This window comes from Bombina bombina, chromosome 1 (genome assembly GCF_027579735.1).
Source record: "Bombina bombina isolate aBomBom1 chromosome 1, aBomBom1.pri, whole genome shotgun sequence".
NCBI lineage: Eukaryota > Metazoa > Chordata > Amphibia > Anura > Bombinatoridae > Bombina > Bombina bombina.
This window is the reverse complement of record NC_069499.1, coordinates 1,107,402,835-1,107,426,637: the sequence shown is the minus strand read 5'-3', so window position 1 is coordinate 1,107,426,637 and position 23,803 is coordinate 1,107,402,835. Positions and strand designations below refer to the sequence as shown.

General features: G+C 43.6%; 1 protein-coding gene across 3 annotated transcripts in view; it reads left to right on the top strand.

The window, feature by feature from the left end:
- NFE2L1 (NFE2 like bZIP transcription factor 1) overlaps positions 1-23,803 on the top strand; it is a 101,204-nt gene that overhangs the window by 32,163 nt on the left and 45,238 nt on the right. The gene's annotated exons all lie outside the window — the stretch shown is intronic.

Sequence of the window (23,803 nt, the reverse complement as noted above, 5' to 3'; positions counted from 1 at the left end):
AGACCATATAGCAGTTTCACAGGACAGGTTCCACTCAGAACAGGCCTCGCCATGGTTGACCAAAGGAGTTGAGTGCACGTGCTCAGCGTCATATCCAGAGGTTGTCTTTGGGAAATAGACTTTTGAGTGCTGTCAGCATTGCTGCAAAGGTTGAAGGGGTGGGGGGTCAGCCTGTAATTGCTCAGACCATACGCTGACATGAATTACTGGAACCATGTCCTGTGGTCCGATGAGACCAAGATAAACTTATTTGGTTCAGATGATGTCAAGCGTGTGTGGCGGCAACCAGGTGAGGAGTACAAAGACAAGTGTGTCTTGCCTACAGTCAAGCATGGTGGTGGGAGTGTCATGGTCCGGGCCTGCATGAGAGCTGCCTTCACCGGGGAGTTACACTTCATTGAGGGGACCATGAATGCCAACATATACTGTGACATATTGAAGCAGAGCATGATCCCCTCCCTTCGGAGACTGGGCCACAGGGAATTAATTCCAACATAACAACTCTAAACACACCTCCAAAAGACGACCACTGCCTGGCTAAAGAAGCTGAGGGTAAAGGTGATGGACTCGCCAAGCATGTCTCCAGACCCTAAACCCTATTGAGCATCTGTGGGGCATCCTCAAACGAAAGGTGGGGGAGTGCAAGGTCTCTAACAATCACCAGCTCCGTGATGTCATCATGGAGGAGTGGAAGAGGACTACATTATCAACCTGTGAAGCTCTGGTGAACTCCATGCCCAAGAGGGTTAAGGCAGTGCTGAAAAATAATGGTGGCCACACAAAATATGTACACTTTGGGCCCAATTTGAACATTTCCACTTAGGGGTGTGCCAGTGATGTGCGGTGACATCAGAGACTGGTGAGGCAGTGGCTAGGATACGCCTTCATTCTTTAGATATCCTTTGTTGAAGAAATAGCAATGCACATGGGTGAGCCAATGCAGCCACCAATCAGCAGCTACTGAGCATATTTAGATATTATTTTCAACAAAGGATATCAAAAGAATGAAGAAAATTAGATATTATATGTAAATTGGAAAGTTATTTAAAAGTGCATGCTCTTTCTAAATCATGAAAGAAAACATATGGGTTTCATGTCCCTTTAAATGGTGTCTTGGAAAACTGGTCAACTTAGTAAACATCTGATTTTAGTCTAAAGGATTGTAACAGAAACTCTTGCCAGATAACCAAATGCTTGCTCTGATTATGAGATCTAGAAATCCAGGCCCATTAAAATATGTTTAAACATACTTTTTACTTTAATGCTGCAAATTATGCCTATAGATTCCTTCATTATTCAGTAAATATAAAAATGTCTTGATCCAGTGGCAGCTGGTGAAATTGACCCCACCCCTTTAAATAAAGCCACATCCTCAGATGGCACCACCAATTCATTAATTAAATAAATAAAAGGTAGACCGAAACACAGAAAAGCACTGGGGGGGGGGGGGGGGGGGGGAGAGGGAGAGAGAGACAGGGGGAGAGGGAGAGAGAGACACAGAGGGGTAAGAGAGAGCGACACAATCACACAGAGGGTTAGAGAGACACATAAGGGATGAGAAAGTCAGAGGGGGAGGAATAGAGACAGGGATAGAAAAGAGACCATGGGGGAAAACGACACATAAGGAGAGAGACAGAGGGGAGAGAGAAATGGATAGAGAGATGGATAGAGTGAGAGACAGACGGATAGAGAAAGAGAGATGGATAGAGAGAGACACACACAGAGGGGAGAGAGAGACAGAGGGGAGAGAGACAGAAATACAGAGGGGAGAGAGACAGACAGAGGGGGAGAGAGACACAGAGGGGGAGAGAGACACAGAGGGGGAGAGAGACACAGAGGGGAGAGAGAGAGAGAAACAGACAGGGGAGAGAGAGAGACAGACAGAGGGGCGAGAGAGAGACAGAGAGGAGAAAGAGAGAGACAGACAGAGGGGAGAGAGACAGACAGAGGGGAGAGAGACAGACAGAGGGGAGAGAGACAGACAGAGGGGAGAGAGACAGACAGAGGGGAGAGAGACAGACAGAGGGGAGAGAGACAGACAGAGGGGAGAGAGACAGACAGAGGGGAGAGAGACAGACAGAGGGGAGAGAGACAGACAGAGGGGAGAGAGACAGACAGAGGGGAGAGAGACAGACAGAGGGGAGAGAGACAGACAGAGGGGAGAGAGACAGACAGAGGGGAGAGAGACAGACAGAGGGGAGAGAGACAGACAGAGGGGAGAGAGACAGACAGAGGGGAGAGAGACAGACAGAGGGGAGAGAGACAGACAGAGGGGAGAGAGACAGACAGAGGGGAGAGAGACAGACAGAGGGGAGAGAGACAGAGACACAGAGGGGAGTGAGAGAGACACAGAGGGGAAGTGAGAGAGACACAGAGGGGAAGTGAGAGAGACACAGAGGGGAAGTGAGAGAGACACAGAGGGGAAGTGAGAGAGACACAGAGGGGAAGTGAGAGAGACACAGAGGGGAAGTGAGAGAGACACAGAGGGGAAGTGAGAGAGACACAGAGGGGGAGTGAGAGAGACACAGAGGGGAAGTGAGAGAGACACAGAGGGGGGAGAGAGAGAAGCACAGAGGGGAGAGAGAGAGAGAGACACAGAGGGGAGAGAGAGAGACACAGAGGGGAGAGAGAGAGACACACACAGAGGGGAGAGAGAGAGAGAGAGAGAGAGACACAGAGGGGAGTGAGAGAGAGAGACACAGAGGGGAGTGAGAGAGAGACACAGAGGGGAGTGAGAGAGAGAGACACAGAGGGGAGTGAGAGACACAGAGGGGAGTGAGAGACACAGAGGGGAGTGAGAGACACAGAGGGGAGTGAGAGACACAGAGGGGAGTGAGAGACACAGAGGGGAGTGAGAGACACAGAGGGGAGTGAGAGGCACAGAGGGGAGTGAGAGACACAGAGGGGAGTGAGAGACACAGAGGGGAGTGAGAGACACAGAGGGGAGTGAGAGACACAGAGGGGAGTGAGAGACACAGAGGGGAGTGAGAGACACAGAGGGGAGTGAGAGACACAGAGGGGAGTGAGAGACACAGAGGGGAGTGAGAGACAAAGAGGGGAGTGAGAGACACAGAGGGGAGTGAGAGACACAGAGGGGAGTGAGAGACACAGAGGGGAGTGAGAGACACAGAGGGGAGTGAGAGACACAGAGGGGAGTGAGAGACACAGAGGGGAGTGAGAGAGACAGAGGGGAGTGAGACAGACAGAGGGGAGTCTCACTCCCCTCTGTCTGTCTCACTCCCCTCTGTCTGTCTCACTACCCTCTGTCTGTCTCACTCCCCTCTGTCTGTCTCACTCCCCTCACAGAGGGTTAGAGAGACACATAAGGGATGAGAAAGTCAGAGGGGGAGGAATAGAGACAGGGATAGAAAAGAGACCATGGGGGAGAACGACACATAAGGAGAGAGACAGAGGGGAGAGAGAAATGGATAGAGTGAGAGACAGACGGATAGAGAAAGAGAGATGGATAGAGAGAGACACACACAGAGGGGAGAGAGAGACAGAGGGGAGAGACAGAAATACAGAGGGGAGAGAGACAGACAGAGGGGGAGAGAGACACAGAGGGGAGAGAGAGAGAGAGAGAGACAGACAGGGGAGAGAGAGAGACAGACAGAGGGGCGAGAGAGAGACAGAGAGGAGAAAGAGAGAGACAGACAGAGGGGAGAGAGACAGACAGAGGGGAGAGAGACAGACAGAGGGGAGAGAGACAGACAGAGGGGAGAGAGACAGACAGAGGGGAGAGAGACAGACAGAGGGGAGAGAGACAGACAGAGGGGAGAGAGACAGACAGAGGGGAGAGAGACAGACAGAGGGGAGAGAGACAGACAGAGGGGAGAGAGACAGACAGAGGGGAGAGAGACAGACAGAGGGGAGAGAGACAGACAGAGGGGAGAGAGACAGACAGAGGGGAGAGAGACAGACAGAGGGGAGAGAGACAGACAGAGGGGAGAGAGACAGAGACACAGAGGGGAGTGAGAGAGAGACACAGAGGGGAGTGAGAGAGACACAGAGGGGAAGTGAGAGAGACACAGAGGGGAAGTGAGAGAGACACAGAGGGGAAGTGAGAGAGACACAGAGGGGAAGTGAGAGAGACACAGAGGGGGAGTGAGAGAGACACAGAGGGGAAGTGAGAGAGAAGCACAGAGGGGAGAGAGAGAGAGAAGCACAGAGGGGAGAGAGAGAGAGAGAGACACAGAGGGGAGAGAGAGAGACACAGAGGGGAGAGAGAGAGACACACACAGAGGGGAGAGAGAGAGAGAGAGAGACACAGAGGGGAGTGAGAGAGAGAGACACAGAGGGGAGTGAGAGAGAGAGACACAGAGGGGAGTGAGAGAGAGAGACACAGAGGGGAGTGAGAGAGAGAGACACAGAGGGGAGTGAGAGAGAGAGACACAGAGGGGAGTGAGAGACACAGAGGGGAGTGAGAGACACAGAGGGGAGTGAGAGACACAGAGGGGAGTGAGAGACACAGAGGGGAGTGAGAGACACAGAGGGGAGTGAGAGACACAGAGGGGAGTGAGAGACACAGAGGGGAGTGAGAGACACAGAGGGGAGTGAGAGACACAGTGGGGAGTGAGAGACACAGAGGGGAGTGAGAGACACAGAGGGGAGTGAGAGACACAGAGGGGAGTGAGAGACACAGAGGGGAGTGAGAGACACAGAGGGGAGTGAGAGACACAGAGGGCAGTGAGAGACACAGAGGGGAGTGAGAGACACAGAGGGGAGTGAGAGACACAGAGGGGAGTGAGAGACACAGAGGGGAGTGAGAGAGACAGAGGGGAGTGAGACAGACAGAGGGGAGTCTCACTCCCCTCTGTCTGTCTCACTCCCCTCTGTCTGTCTCACTACCCTCTGTCTGTCTCACTCCCCTCTGTCTGTCTCACTCCCCTCACAGAGGGTTAGAGAGACACATAAGGGATGAGAAAGTCAGAGGGGGAGGAATAGAGACAGGGATAGAAAAGAGACCATGGGGGAGAACGACACATAAGGAGAGAGACAGAGGGGAGAGAGAAATGGATAGAGAGAGAGATGGATAGAGTGAGAGACAGACGGATAGAGAAAGAGAGATGGATAGAGAGAGACACACACAGAGGGGAGAGAGAGACAGAGGGGAGAGACAGAAATACAGAGGGGAGAGAGACAGACAGAGGGGGAGAGAGACACAGAGGGGAGAGAGAGAGAGAGAGAGACAGACAGGGGAGAGAGAGAGACAGACAGAGGGGCGAGAGAGAGACAGAGAGGAGAAAGAGAGAGACAGACAGAGGGGAGAGAGACAGACAGAGGGGAGAGAGACAGACAGAGGGGAGAGAGACAGACAGAGGGGAGAGAGACAGACAGAGGGGAGAGAGACAGACAGAGGGGAGAGAGACAGACAGAGGGGAGAGAGACAGACAGAGGGGAGAGAGAGAGACAGAGGGGAGAGAGACAGACAGAGGGGAGAGAGACAGACAGAGGGGAGAGAGACAGACAGAGGGGAGAGAGACAGACAGAGGGGAGAGAGACAGACAGAGGGGAGAGAGACAGACAGAGGGGAGAGAGACAGACAGAGGGGAGAGAGACAGACAGAGAGGAGAGAGACAGACAGAGGGGAGAGAGACAGACAGAGGGGAGAGAGACAGACAGAGGGGAGTGAGAGACACAGAGGGGAGTGAGAGACACAGAGGGGAGTGAGAGACACAGAGGGGAGTGAGAGACACAGAGGGGAGTGAGAGACACAGAGGGGAGTGAGAGACACAGAGGGGAGTGAGAGACACAGAGGGGAGTGAGAGACACAGAGGGGAGTGAGAGACACAGAGGGGAGTGAGAGACACAGAGGGGAGTGAGAGACACAGAGGGGAGTGAGAGACACAGAGGGGAGTGAGCGACACAGAGGGGAGTGAGCGACACAGAGGGGAGTGAGCGACACAGAGGGGAGTGAGCGACACAGAGGGGAGTGAGCGACACAGAGGGGAGTGAGAGAGACAGAGGGGAGTGAGACAGACAGAGGGGAGTCTCACTCCCCTCTTGTCTCCCTCACTCCCCTCTTGTCTCCCTCACTCCCCTCTTGTCTCCCTCACTCCCCTCTTGTCTCCCTCACTCCCCTCTTGTCTCCCTCACTCCCCTCTTGTCTCCCTCACTCCCCTCTTGTCTGTCTCACTCCCCTCTTGTCTGTCTCACTCCCCTCTTGTCTGTCTCACTCCCCTCTTGTCTGTCTCACTCCCCTCTTGTCTGTCTCACTCCCCTCTTGTCTGTCTCACTCCCCTCTTGTCTGTCTCACTCCCCTCTGTCTGTCTCACTCCCCTCTGTCTGTCTCACTCCCCTCTGTCTGTCTCACTCCCCTCTGTCTGTCTCACTCCCCTCTGTCTGTCTCACTCCCAGACAGACAGAGGGGAGTGAGACAGACAGAGGGGAGTGAGACAGACAGAGGGGAGTGAGACAGACAGAGGGGAGTGAGACAGACAGAGGGGAGTGAGACAGACAGAGGGGAGTGAGACAGACAGAGGGGAGTGAGACAGACAGAGGGGAGTGAGGGAGACAGAGGGGAGTGAGGGAGACAGAGGGGAGTGAGGGAGACAGAGGGGAGTGAGGGAGACAGAGGGGAGTGAGGGAGACAGAGGGGAGTGAGGGAGACAAGAGGGGAGTGAGGGAGACAAGAGGGGAGTGAGGGAGACAAGAGGGGAGTGAGGGAGACAAGAGGGGAGTGAGGGAGACAAGAGGGGAGTGAGGGAGACAAGAGGGGAGTGAGGGAGACAAGAGGGGAGTGAGGGAGACAAGAGGGGAGTGAGGGAGACAAGAGGGGAGTGAGGGAGACAAGAGGGGAGTGAGGGAGGAGAGAGGCACATAAGTGGGGAGAGAGGGAACACTGAAATGGGGGAGGCACCACTGAATGTTTAAGTAGTTTATTTTAAGTGATTATCAAATGTTAATAGTCTACAATATATTTTAAATATCTGAAACAGAACAGAACATATGAATGGGAGCATTAATACATTATTATTTGTTGTGTACATCAGGGTTGTCCAACGTACACCTAAGGAATCCTTGGTTTAAATTAAATACTATAGCTACAGGAGCCATGGAGAATATTTGCTATAACTCATTCTAAACTGCTTGGTTTCATTTTACATTACCATGCTGTTGGTCTAGCTTACTCTTGTCAAACAATAACTCATCCATACAAACAGCATAATATTAAGATAATGTTGTGAGAAAACACAGTTGCAGAGCTACAGAGAGTACATAAGTCAGTAAGAGAGTTATGAGACTATAAACTAGTGTGGAGTACAGAGGCAAGCTGCTAAGGTAACATTACTATAATAAGTCAGAAAGAGAGTGAGACTATATACTAGTGTAGAGTACAGAGGCAAGCTGCTAAGGTAACATTAATAAGTCAGAAAGAGAGTGAGACTGTATACTAGTGTGCAGTACAGAGGCAAGCTGCTAAGGTAGTGGGTATAAAGTTTGAGTAAACAAAATACAAAAACGATCCTTAAACTGCTGTAAAAGAGTAAAAAAACAAAAAACACTAAACCACATTCATTAAATTATAATTTTCACTAACAGAATCCCTTTCAGCAAAATCTAAGGTTGCAGAACTTACTTTAATAAAATGTGGCTAAAACACTGCTCTCTCTGCATCTCTTCCTGCTCTGTAAGGAAGTGACAGTGGGACATACCACTGCACTTGGAGGGGAAGTACTGAACTCTCTTTTTCACTGGAAAAGCTAGCAGCTGCACAGGGCAGCAACAAAATAAATTAAAGTAGTTTTTTTCCGTTTTTGTTTTGTTTTATATGATTTAACATCCAGCCCCAACCCTAAATTCCCATGACTGATGCCTCTTACTGGATTGGGTCAGCCCAAAAAGGCCTTCCTCAAATAAGCACTTATGGGCCATGCAATTATCTTAACCACTTTCATCCAGCAGGTTGTGTAATGGAGGGCAGACCTGCTTGTGCCTCTCCATTGCACAACATGTAGCTGTGGGGGAAAAAATGCTGGGAAAAAATTGCAATATTTTTTAAAAATTTTTTTTTTAAAGCCAATAAAAAAATATATATTTTTGCCCATATGAGAGGTGAAGCCCTGCCTCTAGTGACTGCACATCACTGGGGTGTACTCACTTTTGTTGCCAATGGTTTAGACACTAGTGGCTGTGTGTTGAATTATTTTGAGGGGACAGCAAATGTACACTGTTATACAGGCTATACACGCACTACTTTACATTGTAGCAAAGTGTCATTTCTTCAGTGTTGTCACATGAAAAGATATAATAAAATGTGTACTCACTTTTGTGAGATACTGTGTGTGTGTGTGTGTATATATATATATATATATATGTGTATATATACAGTATATATATATATATATATGTGTGTGTGTGTGTGTTAAAATCAAACAGGTAAATTCCTAGTTTCAGATGTCTTTTAATAGAAATTCCAAGAATAAACTTGTTGCTCCCCTAATACTGTGTATGTTAAGTGCAAGTAGAAAGTGACTGCATCTTCTTCCCCCGGAGATCTTTATTTAAACAGAATATTTAATATTTATGGAGTTGCAGAGTTTGTTTTAAATTGTCATTATAAGACAAGTGAAACCAGTAATTAGCCTTTAAATTGAAGCAAACTGTGGCTTTAACATTTTGTAAGCAAGTTTTGGTCATTTCTGTATGAGGTAAAGCACCTGATAATGAAAAAAATGTTTACTGCCTGGAGCATGTTTTCAACCTGTGAATTTCAATATAACTATGGAGACACAATATCTTACTCCTATCAGGACAGTTAAAGGGTCATAAAACCCAATTTCTTTCATGTAATTGGCAAGAGTCCATGAGCTAGTGACGTATGGGATATACAATCCCATCAGGAGGGGAAAAGTTTCCCAAACCTCAAAATGCCTATAAATACACCCCTCACTACACCCACAATTCAGTTTTACAAACTTTGCCTCCTATGGAGGTGGTGAAGTAAGTTTGTGCTTGATTTTCTTTTGTGATATGCGCTTCTCAGCATTTTGAAGCCTGATTCCTCTCAGAGTACAGTGAATGTCAGAGGGATGTGAAGGGAGTATCACCTATTGAATTCTATGGTTTTCCTTGCGGGAAATCTTTTTCAGATTGACTATATACTCTCATATTCCATTACCTCTACTGATAGCCAAACCAGTATTGAAACAGTTATCTGCTATATGTGGATGGGTGTCTTTCGGTAAGTATGTTTTTATTACTTAAGACACTCTCAGCTATGGTTTGGCACTGTATGTATTAATATAAAGTTCTAAATATATGTATTGTACTTATATTTGCCATAAGTCAGGTTTATGTATATTTCCTTTTGCAGACTATTAGTTTCATATTTGGGAAAAACAAATGGTGTATAGTCTTTTTTCAACTGACTGCTTTTTTGTGAAATTTTCGCGGGCAAAATGATGCTGATGTTTATTGCATTATTCTTGGCGCAAGATTTTTTTTTGGCGCGAAGGTACGTCCGGTGATGCAAATTAGTCATTTCCGGCGTCTTAGTTGACGCCGAGTTTCCTTGCGCAAGGTTGCGTTAGCTCCAAAAAATTTAATTTTGCGTTGTGCGTCATACTTGGCGCCAAATAATTTCATTATTTAAAACCCCATTCCTATATGCCTCTTGCCTTTTTCTATGTCAGAGGGCTATGCTGTTTGCATTTTTTTTCCAAGTCCTGAAACTGACATATAAGGAAATTGATAATTTTGCTTTATATGTTGTTTTTTTCTCTTACATTTGCAAGATGTCTCAATCTGATCCTGTCTCAGAAACCACTGTTGGAACCCTGCTGCCTGATAACAGTTCTACCAAAGCTAAGTGTATCTGTTGTAAATTTGTGGAGATTATATCTCCAGCTGTGATATGTAATAGTTGTCATGATAAGCTTTTATATGCAGAGCATGTATCCATCAGTAATAGTACAATGCCTGTTGTTCCTTCAACATCTAATGTACATGATATCCCTGTGAATATAAAAGATTTTATTGCTGATGCGATTCAGAAGGCTTTGTCTGCTATTCTGCCTTCTAATAAACGTAAAAGGTCTTTTAAAACTTCTCATAAAGTTGATGAAATTTCAAATGACCGACAACATACTGAATTATCCTCCTCTGATGAGGATCTATCTGATTCAGAAGATCCTACCTCAGATATTGACACTGACAAATCTACTTACAGTATTTATTTAAAATGGAGTATATTTGTTCCTTGTTAATAGAGGTGTTGATTATGTTGGATATTGAGGAAACTAGTCCTCTTGATACTAAAACTAGTAAACGTTTAAATTCTGTTTATAAACCTCCTGTGGTTACTCCAGAGGTTTTTCCAGTTCCTGATTATATTTCTGATATGATTTCTAAGGAATGGAATAGGCCTGGTACTTCTTTTATCCCTTCTTCAAGGTTTAAAAAATTGTATCCTTTGCCAGCAGTTAGATTGAAGTTTTGGGAAAAGATCCCCAAAGTTGATGGGGCTATTTCTACTCTTGCCAAACGTACTACTATTCCTATGGAAGAAACCTCCTGTGGTTACTCCAGAGGCTTTTCCAGTTCCTGATGATATTTCTGATATGATTTCTAAGGAATGGAATAGGCCTGGTACTTCTTTTATCTCTTCTTCAAGGTTTAAAAAATTGTATCCTTTGCCAGCAGTTAGATTGAAGTTTTGGGAAAAGATGGGGCTATTTCTACTCTTGCCAAACGTACTACTATTCCTATGGAAGATAGTACTTCCTTTAAGGACCCTTTAGATAGGAAACTTGAATCTTATCTAAGGAAAGCTTATTTATATTCTGGCTATCTTCTCAGGCCTGCCATTTCTATGGCTGATGTTGCAGCTGCATCAACTTTTTGGTTGGAAAGTTTAACGCAACAGGAAATGGATCCTTATTTGTCTAGCATTGTTCGCTTGCTTCAACATGATAATCATTTTATCTGTGATGCCATTTTTGATCATCAAAATTTATGTTAAATCTATTTCTTTAGCTATTTTAGCTAGAAGAGCTTTGTGGCTCAAATATTGGAATGCTGACATGGTATCTAAGTCTAGATTACTATCTCTTTCTCTTGTTAAGTGTAGTCAGTCCACGGGTCATCCATTACTTATGGGATTATATCTCTCCCAAGCAGAGCTGCTATATAGCTCCTCCCCTCACATGTCATATCCAGTCATTCTCTTGCAAGTCTCAACAAAGGAGGTTGTGAGAGGAGACAGGAGTTTTTTTACTTAATTCTTCAATCCAAAGTTTGTTATTTTAAAATGGCACCGGAGTGTGCTGTTTTTTTCTCTCAGGCAGTATTTAGAAGAAGAAGATCTGCCTGCGTTTTCTATGATCTTAGCAGACGTAACTAAGATCCACTGGCTGTTCTCGCGCATTCTGAGGAGGGGTAACTTCAGAAAGGGGAATAGCATGCGGGGTCCTCCGCAAATGAGGTATGTGCAGTATAATATTTTCTAGGAATGGAATTGACTAAGAAAACACTGCCGTTACCCATATGATGTAAGTACAGCCTTTAATGCAGTAGTAGCGACTGGTATCAGGCTGTTAAATGTATGCGCAGTTGAGTTATTTTCTAGGGACTAGAATTTGACTGAGAAAATACTGTTAATACTGAAATAAATGTATAAGCCTTAACTGCAGTAGAAGCGACTGGTAGCAGGCTTAGTGATAACTTTACATAACACTGGAAAAGTTGTTTTTAAAACGTTTACTGGCATGTTATTCGTTTTGTGAGGTACTTTGGTGATAAATCTTTTTGGGCATGATTTTTTTCCACATGGCTAACGTTTATTTCTGCATAGAAACCGTTGTAACAGGTCTCCCACTGTTGTAATATGAGTGGGAGGGGCCTTTTTTAGCGCCTTGTTGCGCAGATAAAATTCTAGCACAGTCTTCCTGCCTTTTCCTCCTTGATCCAGGACGTCTCTAGAGAGCTCAGGGGTCTTCAAAGTTCAATTTTGAGGGAGGTAATAAGTCACAGCAGACCTGTGACAGTGTGTTTGACTGTGAGAAAAACGTTAAATCTAAAATTGATTATCCGGTTGTGGGTATTGAGGGGTTAATCATCCGTTTGCTAGTGGGTGCAATCCTCTGCTAAATTCATACATTTATTGTTAAAATTGTTGGCTATAACTGAATTAGTTCATTATTATTTCAACTGTGTTTTTAAAAGCGCTGCTGCGTTTTTTCATATTGCTTGTAAATTCACTGACAGTTTTTTTCCAAGCTTGCTAGCTTTCATTGCTAGTCTGTTAAACATGTCTGATACAGATGAATCTACTTGTTCATTATGTTTAAAAGCCAATGTGGAGCCCAATAGAAATTTGTGTACCAATTGTATTGATGTTACTTTAAATAAAAGTCAGTCTTTACCGGTAAAGAAATTATCACCAGACATCGAGGGGGAAGTTATGCCGTCTAACTCTCCTCACGTGTCAGTACCTTCGCCTCCCGCTCAGGAGGTGCGTGAGATTGTGGCGCCAAGTACATCAAGGCCCTTACAAATCACTTTGCATGATATGGCTAATGTTATGAAAGAAGTATTATCTAATTTGCCTGAGTTAAGAGGCAAGCGCGATAGCTCTGGGTTTAGGACAGAGCGCGCCGATGACACGAGAGCCATGTCCGATACTGCGTCACAATTTGCAGAACATGAGGACGGAGAGCTTCATTCTGTGGGTGACGGATCTGATCCGGGGAGACCGGATTCAGAAATTTCAAATTTTAAATTTAAGCTTGAGAACCTCCGTGTATTGCTAGGGGAGGTGTTTTAGCGGCTCTGAATGATTGCATCACGGTGGCAATCCCAGAGAAATTATGTAGGCTGGATAAATACTATGCGGTACCGGTGTGTACTGACGTTTTTCCTATACCTAAAAGGCTTACAGAGATTATTAGCAAGGAGTGGGATAGACCCGGTGTGCCTTTTTCCCCTCCTCCGATATTTAGAAAAATGTTCCCAATAGACGCCACCACACGAGACTTATGGCAGACGGTCCCTAAGGTGGAGGGAGCAGTTTCTACTTTAGCCAAGCGTACCACTATCCCGGTGGAGGATAGTTGTGCTTTCTCAGATCCAATGGATAAAAAATTAGGTTACCTTAAGAAAATGTTTGTTCAACAAGGTTTTATATTACAGCCCCTTGCATGCATTGCGCCCGTCACTGCTGCGGCAGCATTCTGGTTTGAGTCTCTGGAAGAGGCTATTCGCACAGCTCCATTGGATGAGATTATGAACAAGCTTAAAGCCCTTAAGCTAGCTAATGCATTTGTTTCGGATGCCGTGGTGCATTTAGCCAAACTAACGGCTAAGAACTCCGGATTCGCCATCCAGGCGCGCAGAGCGCTATGGCTTAAATCCTGGTCAGCAGATGTAACTTCTAAATCTAAATTGCTTAATATTCCTTTCAAAGGGCAAACCTTATTCGGGCCCGGCTTGAAAGAAATTATTGCTGACATTACTGGAGGTAAGGGTCACTCCCTTCCTCAGGACAGGGCCAAATCAAAGGCCAAACAGTCTAATTTTCGTGCCTTTCGTAATTTCAAGGCAGGAGCAGCATCGACTTCCTCCGCCCCAAAACAGGAAGGGACTGCTACTCGTTACAGACAGGGTTGGAAAGGCAACCAGTCTTGGAACAAGGGCAAGCAGGCCAGAAAACCTGCTGCTGCCCCTAAGACAGCATGAAGTAAGGGCCCCCTGTCCGGAAACGGATCTAGTGGGGGGCAGACTTTCTCTCTTTGCCCAAGCTTGGGCAAGAGATGTCCAGGATCCCTGGGCGTTGGAGATCATATCTCAGGGATATCTTCTGGACTTCAAAGCTTCTCCTCCACAAGAGAGATTTCATCTTTCAAGGTTATCAGCAAACCAAATAAAGAAAGAGGCGTTTCTACGCTGTGTACAAGACCTCTTATTAATGGGGGTGATACACCCAGTTCCGCGGTCGGAACAAGAGCAAGGATTTTATTCAAATCGGTTTGTGGTTCCCAAGAAAGAGGGAACCTTCAGACCAATCTTGGACTTAAAGATCCTAAACAAGTTCCTAAAAGTTCCATCATTCAAAATGAAACTATTCGAACCATCCTACCCATGATCCAAGAGGGTCAGTACATGACCACAGTGGATTTAAAGGATGCCTACCTTCACATACCGATTCACAAGGATCATTATCGGTATCTAAGATTTGCCTTCCTAGACAGGCATTACCAGTTTGTAGCTCTTCCCTTCGGGTTAGCTACGGCCCCAAGAATCTTTACAAAGGTTCTGGGCTCACTTCTGGCGGTACTAAGACCGCGAGGCATAGCGGTGGCTCCGTACCTAGACGACATTCTGATACAAGCGTCAAGTTTTCAAACTGCCAAGTCTCATACAGAGATAGTTCTGGCATTTCTGAGGTCGCATGGGTGGAAGGTGAACGTGGTAAAGAGTTCTCTATTACCACTCACAAGGGTTCCCTTCTTAGGGACTCTTATAGATTCTGTAGAGATGAAAATTTACCTGACGGAGGCCAGGTTATCAAAACATCTAAATGCTTGCCGTGCCCTTCATTCCATTCCACACCCGTCAGTAGCCCAGTGCATGGAAGTAATCGGCTTAATGGTAGCAGCAATGGACATAGTACCATTTGCGCGCCTGCATCTCAGACCGCTGCAATTATGCATGCTCAGTCAGTGGAATGGGGATTACTCAGATTTGTCCCCTCTAATAAATCTGGATCAAGAGACCAGGGATTCTCTTCTCTGGTGGCTTTCTCGACTCCATCTGTCCAAAGGGATGACCTTTCGCAGGCCAGATTGGACGATTGTAACAACAGATGCCAGCCTTCTAGGTTGGGGCGCAGTCTGGAACTCCCTGAAGGCTCAGGGATCGTGGACTCAGGAGGAGAAACTCCTCCCAATAAATATTCTGGAATTAAGAGCGATATTCAATGCTCTTCTAGCTTGGCCTCAGTTGGCAACACTGAGGTTCATCAGATTTCAGTCGGACAATATCACGACTGTGGCTTACATCAACCATCAAGGGGGAACCAGGAGTTTCCTAGCGATGTTGGAAGTATCAAAGATAATTCGCTGGGCAGAGTCCAACTCTTGCCACCTGTCGGCGATCTATATCCCAGGCGTGGAGAACTGGGAGGCGGACTTCCTAAGTCGTCAGACTTTTCATCCGGGGGAGTGGGAACTTCATCCGGAGGTCTTTGCTCAACTAATTCATCGTTGGGGCAAACCGGAACTGGATCTCATGGCTTCTCGACAGAATGCCAAACTTCCTTGCTACGGATCCAGGTCCAGGGACCCGGGAGCGACGCTGATAGATGCTCTAGCAGCCCCTTGGGGTTTCAACATGGCTTATGTGTTTCCACCATTTCCGCTGCTTCCTCGGCTGATTGCCAAGATCAAACAGGAGAGAGCATCAGTGATTCTGATAGCACCTGCGTGGCCACGCAGGACCTGGTATGCAGATCTAGTGGGCATGTCGTCCTGTCCACCATGGTCTCTACCTCTGAGACAGGACCTTCTAATTCAGGGTCCTTTCAACCATCCAGATCTAATTTCTCTGAGGCTGACTGCATGGAGATTGAACGCTTGATTCTATCAAAGCGTGGCTTCTCGGAGTCAGTTATTGATACCTTAATACAGGCTCGGAAACCTGTTACCAGAAAAATTTACCATAAAATATGGCGTAAATACTTATATTGGTGTGAATCCAAGAGTTACTCATGGAGTAAAGTTAGGATTCCTAGGATTTTGCCCTTTCTACAAGAGGGTTTAGAAAAGGGTTTATCTGCTAGTTCATTAAAGGGACAGATTTCTGCTCTGTCTATTCTGTTACACAAACGTCTGGCAGATGTTCCAGACGTTCAGGCTTTTTGTCAGGCTTTGGCTAGGATTAAGCCTGTGTTTAAAACTGTTGCTCCGCCGTGGAGCTTAAACTTAGTTCTTAAAGTTCTTCAAGGTGTTCCGTTTGAACCCCTCCATTCCATTGATATTAAGCTGTTATCTTGGAAAGTTCTGTTTTTGATGGCTATTTCCTCGGCTCGAAGAGTCTCTGAGTTATCTGCCCTACACTGTGATTCTCCTTATCTTATTTTCCATTCAGACAAGGTAGTTCTGCGTACTAAACCTGGGTTTTTACCTAAGGTGGTTTCTAACAGGAATATCAATCAAGAGATTGTTGTTCCATCATTATGTCCTAACCCTTCTTCAAAGAAGGAACGACTTTTGCATAATCTGGACGTAGTCCGTGCCCTGAAGTTCTATTTACAGGCAACTAAAGATTTTCGTCAAACTTCTTCCCTGTTTGTCGTTTACTCGGGACAGAGGAGAGGTCAAAAGGCTTCGGCTACCTCTCTCTCTTTTTGGCTTCGTAGCATAATACGTTTAGCCTATGAGACTGCTGGACAGCAGCCTCCTGAAAGAATTACAGCTCATTCCACTAGAGCTGTGGCTTCCACCTGGGCCTTTAAAAATGAGGCCTCTGTTGAACAGATTTGCAAGGCTGCGACTTGGTCTTCACTTCACACTTTTTCAAAATTTTACAAATTTGACACTTTTGCTTCTTCGGAGGCTATTTTTGGGAGAAAGGTGCTTCAGGCAGTGGTTCCTTCCGTTTAAAGTTCCTGCCTTGTCCCTCCCATCATCCGTGTACTTTAGCTTTGGTATTGGTATCCCCATAAGTAATGGATGACCCGTGGACTGACTACACTTAACAAGAGAAAACATAATTTATGCTTACCTGATAAATTTATTTCTCTTGTAGTGTAGTCAGTCGACGGCCCGCCCTGTCTTTTAAGGCAGACCTAAATTTTAATTAAACTCCAGTCACCACTGCACCCTATGGTTTCTCCTTTCTCGTCTTGTTTCGGTCGAATGACTGGATATGACATGTGAGGGGAGGAGCTATATAGCAGCTCTGCTTGGGTGATCCTCTTGCAACTTCCTGTTGGGGAGAGATATAATCCCATAAGTAATGGATGACCCGTGGACTGACTACACTACAAGAGAAATAAATTTATCAGGTAAGCATAAATTATGTTTTCTTTCCAAGGTAATTTATTTGGTTCTCAGTTGGATTTGATTATTTCAACTGTCACTGGGGGGAAGGGAATTTTTTGCCTCAGGACAAAATACCTAAGGGTAAATCTAAAGCTTCTTACCGTTTTCATTCCTTTCGACAAAATAAGGAACAGAAACCCAATCCTTCCCCCAAACAATCTGGTTCCAATTGGAAACTTTCTTCAAGTTGGAGTAAATCCAAGCCGTTTAAGAAACCAAAGCCAGCCCCCAAGTCTGCATGAAGGTGCGTCCCTCATTCCAGCTCAGATGGTAGGGGGCAGATTAAGATTCTTCCAAAGCATTTGGTCAGATTCTGTCCAAAATCAATGGATTATGAGTATTGTCTCTCAAGGGTAACACATAGGATTCAGAGTAAGACCTCCTGTGAGAAGATTTTTTCTCTCACGCATCCCAGCAAATCCAGTAAAGACTCAGGCTATTCTGAAGTGTGTTTCAGAGCTGGATCTTTCAGGGGCAATCATACCAGTTCCGTTTCAGGAACAGGGTCTGGGGTTTTATTCAGATCTGTTTATTGTCCCAAAGAAAGACAATTAATTCAGGCCAGTTCTGGATCTGAAAATTTTGAATCGTTTTGTAAGAGTGCCAACTTTCAAAATGGTGACTTTAAGGACTATTCTGCCTTTTGTTCAGTAAGGGCATTATATGTCCACAATAGACCTACATGATGCATATCTTCATATTCCGATTCATCCAGACCACTATCAGTTTCTGAGATTCTCTTTTCTAGACAAGCATTACCAATTTGTCGCTCTTCCATTTGGCCTAGTGACAGCTCCAAGAATCTTTTCAAAGGTTCTCGGTGCCCTACTCTCTGTAATCAGAGAACGGGGTATTGCGGTATTTCCTTATTTGGACAATATCTTGGTACTAGCTCAGTCTTTACATTCTGCAGAATCTCACACGAATCAACTAATGTTGTTTCTTCAAAGACATGGTTGGAGGATCAATTTACCAAAAAGTTCCTTGATTCCTCACACAAGGGTCACCTTTTTAGTTTTCTAGATAGATTCAGTGTCCATGACTCTGTCTCTAACAGACAAGAGACGATTAAAATTGGTTTCAGCTTGTCGGAACCTTCAGTCTCAATCATTCCCTTCAGTAGCTATGTGCATGGAAGTTTTAGGTCTCATGACTGCAGCATCGGACGCGATACCCTTTGCTCGTTTTCATATGAGACCTCTCCATCTTTGTATGCTGAATCAATGTTGCAGGGATCATACAAAGATATCACAATTAATATCATTAAATCCCAATGTTCGACTCTCTCTGACTTGGTGGTTAGATCGCCATTGTATAGTTCAAGGGGCTTCTTTTGTTCGTCCAACCTGGACTGTGATCACAACAAATGCAAGTCTTTCAGGTTGGGGAACTGTCTGGGGATCTCTGACAGCACAAGGGGTTTGGAAATCTCAAGAGGCGAGGTTACCAATCAATATTTTAGAACTCTGTGCTATTTTCAGGGCTCTTCAGGTTTGGCCTCTGAAGAGAGAACCATTCATTTGTTTTCAGACAGACAATATCACAACTGTGGCATATGTCAATCATCAGGGTGGGAATCACAGTCCCCTAGCTATGAAAGAAGTATCTCGGATACTTTCTTGGGCAGAATCCAGCTCCTGTCTAATTTCTGCGGTACATATCCCAAGTGTAGACAATTGGGGAGCGGATTATCTCAGCCGTCAGACTTTACATCCCGGGGAGTGGTCGCTCCATCCAGATGTGTTTTCTCAGATTGTTCAGATGTGGGGTTTTCCAGAAATAGATCTGATGGCTTCCCATCTAAACAAGAAACTTCCCAGGTACCTGTCCAGGTCCAGGGATCCTCATGCGGAGGCAGTGGATGCGTTAGCAGTTCCTTGGTGTTACCAACCTGCTTATATCTTCCCGCCGCTTGTTCTTCTTCCAAGAGTGATTTCCAAGATCATAATGGAACAATCGTTTGTGTTTCTGGTAGCTCCAGCATGGCCTCACAGCTTTTGGTATGCGGATCTTGTCCGGATGTCCAGTTGCCAACCTTGGCCACTTCCTTTAAGACCAGACCTTCTGTCTCAAGGTCCTTTTTTTCCATCAGGATCTCAAATCATTAAATTTGAAGGTATGGAAATTGAACGCCTAGTGCTTAGTCATAGAGGTTTCTCTGACTCGGTGATTAATACTATGTTACAGGCTCGTAAATCTGTTTCTAGGAAGATTTATTATTGAGTTTGGAAGCCTTATATTTCATGGTGTTCTTCTCATAAATTCTCCTGGCATTCTTTTAGAATTCCTAGAATTTTACAGTTTCTTCAGGATGGTTTGGATAAAGGTTTGTCTGCAAGTTCCTTGAAGGGACAAATCTCTGCTCTTTCTGTTTTATTTCACAGAAAGATTGCTAAGCTTCCTGATATTCACTGTTTTGTACAGGCTTTAGTCCGTATCAAGCCTGTCATTAAATCAATCTCTCCTCCTTGGAGTCTTAATTTGGTTTTGAAGGCTTTACAGGCTCCTCTTTTTGAGCCTATGCATTCATTGGATATTAAACTACTTTCTTGGAAAGTGGTGTTCCTTTTGGCAATCTCTTCTGCTAGAAGAGTTTCTGAATTATCTGCTCTTTCTTGTGAATCTCCTTTTCTGATTTTCCTTCAGGATAAGGCAGTTTTGTAGACTTCATTTAAATTTCTACCTAAGGTTGTGAATTCTAACAACATTAATAGAGAAATTGTTGTTACCTCTTTGTGTCCTAATCCTAAGAATTCTTTGGAGAGATCCCTTACATTCTTTGGATGTTGTAAGAGCTTTGAAATATTATATTGAAGCTACTAAACATTTCAGGAAGACTTCTAGTCTATTTGTTGTCTTTTCTGGTTCTAGGAAAGGTCAGAAAGCTTGTGCAATTTCCTTGGCATCTTGGTTAAAGCTTTTGATTCATCAGGCTTATTTGGAGTCGGGTCAGGCCCCACCTCAGAGAATTACAGCTAATTCTACTAGATCAGTCTCTACTTCGTGGGTTTTTAAGAATGAAGCTTCAGTGGATCAGATTTGCAAAGCAGCAACTTGGTCTTTTTTGCATACATTTACTAAATTCTACCGTTTTGCTTCTTCGGAAGCAGTTTTTGGTAGAAAAGTTCTTCAGGCAGCTGTTTCAGTTTGATTCCTCTGCTTATGTTTCAGTTTTTTTTCTTTTCAACTATGAGAAAAAACTTATATTTTTTTGGTTGTGGATTAATTTTTTCACCGGAAAATGGCTGTTATTATTTTTATCCCTCCCTCTCTAGTGACTCTTCTGTGGAGTTCCACATCTTGGGTATTACTATCCCATACGTCACTAGCTCATGGACTCTTGCCAATTACATGAAAGAAAACATAATTTATGTTTACCTAATAAATTAATTTCTTTCATATTGGCAAGAGTCCATGAGACCCACCGTTTTTATGGTGGTTATGTTTTTTTGTATAAAGCACAATTATATTTCCAGTTCCTTTTTTTGATGCTTTTTACTCCTTTCTTTATCACCCCACTACTTGGCTATTCGTTAAACTGAATTGTGGGTGTGGGGAGGGGTGTAACATAGTAACATAGTAACATAGTAGATAAGGTTGAAAAAAGACTGAAGTCCATCGAGTTCAACCTATACAAATCTAAAATACTTACAAAAAGCTCCAGTTAAGCTTAAATAACCCCATTAAAATGTGACCCATTTAATACTAGCAATCATATCCATGAATTTTGTTTATATACAGAAATTTATCCAGACTATTTTTAAATGTATCTATGGTATTGGCATTCACTACCTCCTTTGGTAATGAGTTCCACAATTTTATTGCTCTTACAGTGAAAAAACGTTTCCGTTGCAGGAGATTAAATCTCCTTTCCTCCAACCTTAAATTATGACCTCTTGTCAGAACCAATTTTCTTGGAATAAAAAGAGCTTCTGCCATCTCTGTATATAAGCCTTGAATATATTTATATAAAGTAATCATGTCACCTCTCAAGCGCCTTTTTTCTAAAGAGAACAGACCCAGTTTGGCTAGCCTCTCCTCATAGGTTAATTTCTCCAATCCCCTTATTAGCTTTGTGGCCCTTCTCTGAACTTTTTCTAGTTCTGCAATATCTTTTTTAGCAATCGGTCCCCAGAACTGCACTCCAAACTCAAGGTGAGGTCTTACCAGGGCTTTATATAATGACAGAATTATGCTTTCCTCCCTTGAATCAATGCCTCTTTTAATACATGCTAGTATCTTATTAGCCTTTGAAGCCGCTGCCCTGCATTGTGCACTCATCTTTAGCTTGTTATCTATTACTACTCCCAAATCCCTTTCCTCCTGTGTTTGGCTAAGTCTTGTCCCATTTAAAAAATACATAGCCTGCTTATTTTTACTTCCAAAATGTAGAACCTTACATTTTTCCGTATTAAATCTCATTTTCCATTCACTTGCCCATAGTTCTAATTTTAGCAAATCCCTTTGCAAAGAGAGTTCATCCTGCTCTGACCTAATGACCTTACTTAACTTAGTATCATCTGCAAAAATAGAGATGTCGCTATTTAATCCTTGCTCCAAGTCATTTATAAAAATATTAAAAAGAACAGGGCCCAGTACTGATCCCTGGGGGACGCCACTGATTACCTTTGTCCAATCTGAGTATGATCCATTTACTGCTACTCGTTGCTCCCTATCTTTTATCCAGTTATTTATCCATGAGCTAACATTTTCAGCTATTCCCAGTCCCTTAATTTTGTGCATTAATCTCTCATGTGGCACTGTATCAAATGCCTTTGCAAAATCTAAGTATATCACATCAACTGATTCCCCTTTATCTATATTTTTACTTACTTCCTCGTAGAATCTAATTAGATTAGTTTGACATGATCTATTTCTCCTAAAGCCATGCTGATTAGAACTCATAATCTTGTTTACACGAATATGCTCATCAATATAATCCCTTATAATCCCTTCAAATATCTTCCCCACTATTGATGTCAGACTAACTGGTCTATAGCTTCCTGGATCATCCCTGCTTCCCTTTTTGAAGAGTGGCACCACATCAGCTTTACGCCAATCCTGGGGTACCATGCCTGAGGATAATGAGTCTTGAAAAATTAAGAGTAAAGGTTTGTCTATAACAGTGCTAAGTTCCCTTAACACCCTTGGGTGTATTCCATCTGGGCCTGGAGTTTTATTTACCTTAATATTTTTTAGTTTTTTCCTGATATCCTCTAAACAAAACCCAGTTAGTGGTATGGACTGGCATGTTCTATTCTGTTCCAAAGTATCATTCAATGGTTCCTCTCTTGTGTATACTGAAGAAAAAAACTGGTTTAGTACCTCAGCCTTCTCCCTGTCATTATTTATCATGCTACCCTCCACACATTTTAATGTACCTATATTATCCTTCTTAGATTTTTTGCTATTTATGTACTTAAAGAACCTTTTAGGGTTAGACTTAGAATCCTTGGCAATTAATTTTTCATATTCAATTTTGGCTAATTTGATTGCTTTTTTGCATGCTTTGTTACATTCCTTATAAATATTGTATGCTGAGTCTGTACTATTTTCTTTTAATAATTTAAATGCCCTACGTTTTTTCCTAATTTCTTTTAACACATTTATATTTAGCCATAACGGCTTATTTTTTTTATTTTTATTTTTATAACCATATGGTATGTATTGATATGTATATTTATTTAACAAATTTTTAAATATTATCCATTTATCCTCTGTATTTTTATTAGAAAATACATTGTCCCAATTTATATTATTTAATGATTTCCTTAAATCGTTGAATTTTGCTTTCTTGAAATTAAAAGTCTTAGTTAAGCCTTTAAAACACTGCATATGAAAAGAGATTTCAAATGTGACCATGTTATGATCACTGTTACCCAAATGTTCTTTGATTTCTATGTTTGATATTATATCTGTATTGTTTGATAGCACTAAATCCAATATAGCTTTACTCCTAGTTGGCTCCTCTATTAATTGTGACAAGAAGTTATCCCTGAGAACATTTAAAAATCTATCCCCCTTAGCTGAATTACTAGTTTCATTGGCCCAGTTTATATCAGGGTAGTTAAAATCTCCCATAATTACAGCACTGTTATTAGCAGCCTTACCTATTTGCATTAGTAGTTGAGTTTCCTCTGGGTCACTAATGTTGGGAGGCTTGTAGCATGTTCCTAGTAATATTTTTTTAGGATTTTTCCCCCCACTCTTTATTTCAACCCACAGGGTCTCTACATTGTCACTTGTATCATAAATATCTTCCCTTATTGTAGGTTTAAGGTCAGGTTTAATATACATGCAGATTCCTCCACCCCTTTTATTATTCCTGTCCCTCCTAAATAATGTATACCCCTCTAAGTTAACTGCCCAGTCATGTGAATCATCCCACCAAGTTTCAGTTATACTGATAACATCATAGTCCTCTTCTGCAACTAAGAGCGTAGAGTGTAGTTATAGGCATTTTGAGGTTTGGGAAACTTTGCCCCTCCTGGTAGGATTGTATATCCCATACATCACTAGCTCATGGACTCTTGCCAGTATGAAATAAATAAATTTATCAGGTAAGTTCTTACATAAATTATGTTTTTTATTTCTTTCATGATTTAGAAAGCGCATGCAATGTTAAACAACTTTCTAATTTACTTCTATTATCTAATTTGCTTCATTCTCTTGATATCCTTTGCTGAAAAGTATATCTAGATATACTCTGTAGCTTCTGATTGGTGGCTGCACATAGATGCCTCGTGTGATTGGCTCACCCA